Below are 4,080 nucleotides of genomic sequence, written 5' to 3' on the forward strand. Positions count from 1 at the left end.
TGGAGTATGATTTAGATTTAGGCATATGTTAAAATGAGAGTCCAACCTGACTGCTATCCTATATGGAAACGAGGTGGATCTGCACACCTAAATGTAATCAGTATATTCAAAATTGTAACTAGAAGTTATCAAAGTGTATGCGTGCGAAGCATTGGGAAGGGGTACCACCCTCCCTAGGTATAATGTATAAGAGGAGTACTTGAAGACAAGGACTATGCGACGCACAGCTGTCTGGCAAACATGCCTAAAGAATTATTAGTACTTCATTTAAACCAACATTAATTGATATTAAACACATTCTTTGTACACATGTGGAGAAGTGTGGCTCAGGGGTTAGAGGCGGCAGACCCGGAATCTGAGATCGGTCCTGGACCAGGGTTCAATTCCCCGCCTCGGCGGGTCTTGGGCTAAAAATTCCACGGACTCGATAATTCTCGTCCCGGTGCCTCCTCGACTCACGGGTTCACACTCTGTGACTCTAGGCAATAGATTGCTTAATCTCCACAACGGCCCCTCGCGGCGGGATGCCTGACTTTCACCCTGTGGACACCCTGTCGGGGCTTCTCACAGGGGAATACCAGGACGGGTTCCCTAGGCAAGCGCCAGGATGCCCTTTGTGGTGACAGGTTGCGCTATATAAGTATACCTACATTTACATTACATTTACATTTATTTCAAGTGTTTCACATAATTATTCTAAAGCAAGGTATAAATTCATTCATTGATATTCAAAATCCAACTCTGTGATTCATAAAAGTAAAAGATATTAATCAAATCAAAACAACCCAATGCATTTCGGGTTCTACTGAACCCTTTTTCAAGGGTGAATTTAAAGCTTTTTTCGTTCTGATTCTCCGGGCTGGTTCAGATGCCGAATCTACAACAAAAGTACATAATATCGACATTTCAGAAAAGTTACTTGCGTGTCACGTATTGAGTTATATATACAACTATAGCCTAAGGGTTTGCATTCTCCTGTGATACCACAGTCTCCGTGAAAGGTGAATATAAAGAAAAAGAGAAGGTCAAAAAGTCCAAAAAACCAATGAAAGTTTTTAAGTAAATCTGTACATGCCATAGTTGAAACCTGTAGTGCAAGTGAAAAAAGAAAGGGCCTAACCCATCGTGAATAATTCCAATCCAATGGTGTTCTAGAGACTTCCATGTGAACCACACTAAAAAGGTAAAACCATTGATGTGCTCAATAAATCAAATCTTATTTGCCAAACTAAGGAATACCTTAATAACTCTGCCGCATTAGCTCGGTGAAAAAAGTAGTCAGTTCAAGGATAACACAATCCTGTATGTAACACAATCATCCTGATTATAAGTCCATATATAATATACGCCTCAGTTCTTAAATAAAAGATAGGAGGTAATGTGCCTACCGTCTCTGTAAAGAGCCAAAGACCAGCTGATGAGTTGCCGGGTACGCTTGAGTAAACTTCGTGAGCCACCAACTGTGCACAAATTACAAAATTGTCCAATGTAATAACTATTAAAATTGAACTTGACTCATAAATTCAACCTAAAAAAAGCCTTTCTTACCGCTAACAGCACAATAAGAGCCCCAGCCAGTCTGTCTGTGTTAGTTGAAGATGCTCTCGCTCCTCATGCAAATGCCCTAAACAAAATAATGTAACTGTCAGAAACTGTTCGTAATGAGCAATATGCCTCTCACTGCTCTTTGAAACATCTAGTGACGTCCCCTACCTTCGGGCCAAAGTTTTAACCGATGTTCAAGGTTTCAGCGTCCAGATTAACGAACTGCATTCAAGCCGGCGAATCTATCCTGCTCTTAACTTAATCCGACCCGGGAATAAACATAATGAAAGGACTCGAGGTTGAAAACAACCCGATCCAACATGGCGGAATCACGCGATCTCCTCAATGCAGGGTTCTAGACTGCCCTTGTACTTTTTTAAATGAGAGACCTCTGAATAAAAACTAAAAATTAAATCAACCACCAATTAAACAGTAGCGAATATGTAAAAAGTGCATGTTGGATCGGGTTGTTTTTTAAATTAGGTTGAAATGTCACTCTTTTCGAGACTTGCTTTTCTTCATACCATATTTATGCACTTTTTACATATTCGCTACTGTTTAATTGGTGGTTGATTTAATTTTTAGTTTTTATTCAGAGGTCTCTCATTTAAAAAAGTACAAGGGCAGTCTAGAACCCTGCATTGAGGAGATCGCGTGATTCCGCCATGTTGGATCGGGTTGTTTTCAACCTCGAGTCCTTTCATTATGTTTATTCCCGGGTCGGATTAAGTTAAGAGCAGGATAGATTCGCCGGCTTGAATGCAGTTCGTTAATCTGGACGCTGAAACCTTGAACATCGGTTAAAACTTTGGCCCGAAGGTAGGGGACGTCACTAGATGTTTCAAAGAGCAGTGAGAGGCATATTGCTCATTACGAACAGTTTCTGACAGTTACATTATTTTGTTTAGGGCATTTGCATGGAGGAGCGAGAGCATCTTCAACTAACACAGACAGACTGGCTGGGGCTCTTATTGTGCTGTTAGCGGTAAGAAAGGCTTTTTTTAGGTTGAATTTATGAGTCAAGTTCAATTTTAATAGTTATTACATTGGACAATTTAGTAATTTGTGCACAGTTGGTGGCTCACGAAGTTTACTCAAGCGTACCCGGCAACTCATCAGCTGGTCTTTGGCTCTTTACCGAGACGGTAGGCACATTACCTCCTATCTTTTATTTAAGAACTGAGGCGTATATTATATATGGACTTATAATCAGGATGATTGTGTTACATACAGGATTGTGTTATCCTTGAACGGACTACTTTTTTCACCGAGCTAATGCGGCAGAGTTATTAAGGTATTCCTTAGTTTGGCAAATAAGATTTGATTTATTGAGCACATCAATGGTTTTACCTTTTTAGTGTGGTTCACATGGAAGTCTCTAGAACACCATTGGATTGGAATTATTCACGATGGGTTAGGCCCTTTCTTTTTTCACTTGCACTACAGGTTTCAACTATGGCATGTACAGATTTACTTGAAAACTTTCATTGGTTTTTTGGACTTTTTGACCTTCTCTTTTTCTTTATATTCACCTTTCACGGAGACTGTGGTATCACAGGAGAATGCAAACCCTTAGGCTATAGTTGTATATATAACTCAATACGTGACACGCATGTAACTTTTCTGAAATGTCGATATTATGTACTTTTGTTGTAGATTCGGCATCTGAACCAGCCCGGAGAATCAGAACGAAAAAAGCTTTAAATTCACCCTTGAAAAAGGGTTCAGTAGAACCCAAAATGCATTGGGTTGTTTTGATTTGATTAATATCTTTTACTTTTATGAATCACAGAGTTGGATTTTGAATATCAATGAATGAATTTATACCTTGCTTTAGAATAATTATGTGAAACACTTGAAATAAATGTGTACAAAGAATGTGTTTAATATCAATTAATGTTGGTTTAAATGAGGTACTAATGATTCTTTAGGCATGTTTGCCAGACAGCTGTGCGTCGCATAGTCCTTGTCTTCAAGTACTCCTCTTATACATGCTATCCTATATGGGCCATAACATTTATGGTCGGATAAATGAAAAAGCTTCATATAAGTACACTTTTTTTGTCATTCTTTGTTAGTTTAAATCCAGAATACATTATTAGCAATTGCATTACCAGCATTGATCACAGAATAATCATATAAACCATGTCCATTGTCCAATCATGTTTTAAGAGACAACTAGGCCATTTCCTTCCCAGTGTAAATAACATTGGCCATCCCCCCACATTCTGTGTGAACTAGCAAAACATTGGGAAGGAGCATGAACCTGAATGCAACCATAATTCTCCCATTACTTCCCCATGAAAGCATTCTAATAAGGGAGCTGACTATGCAAGAGTGGGTAATTTTAAATAGGCCTACTAAAACAACCAGAAGTTGTGTATTCAAAGTGTTGTGCTTTGGTTGAGCTAGGTATATCATCAGCCCTTAAGAAAAGTCCCCAGGTGTCTTCAAAAGTTTGCATTTTGTCATTAAGCTTGTAGATGTGCTGTTCAAAAACTTCATTCCATACATATGCTCTAACCAGGACTGGAA

At 39.0% G+C, this 4,080-nt stretch overlaps 1 long non-coding RNA gene across 1 annotated transcript; it reads left to right on the plus strand.

The window, feature by feature from the left end:
- Nucleotides 1-2,252: 2,252 nt before the first annotated feature.
- Nucleotides 2,253-2,682, plus strand: LOC144807785 (uncharacterized). The gene is made up of 3 exons (XR_013606443.1): nucleotides 2,253-2,364; nucleotides 2,454-2,530; nucleotides 2,619-2,682. It is a non-coding gene; the product is annotated as an uncharacterized LOC144807785 (long non-coding RNA).
- The last annotated feature ends 1,398 nt before the right edge of the window (nucleotides 2,683-4,080 follow it).

Source organism: Lissotriton helveticus, chromosome 1_2, assembly GCF_964261635.1.
Source record: "Lissotriton helveticus chromosome 1_2, aLisHel1.1, whole genome shotgun sequence".
Lineage (NCBI taxonomy): Eukaryota > Metazoa > Chordata > Amphibia > Caudata > Salamandridae > Lissotriton > Lissotriton helveticus.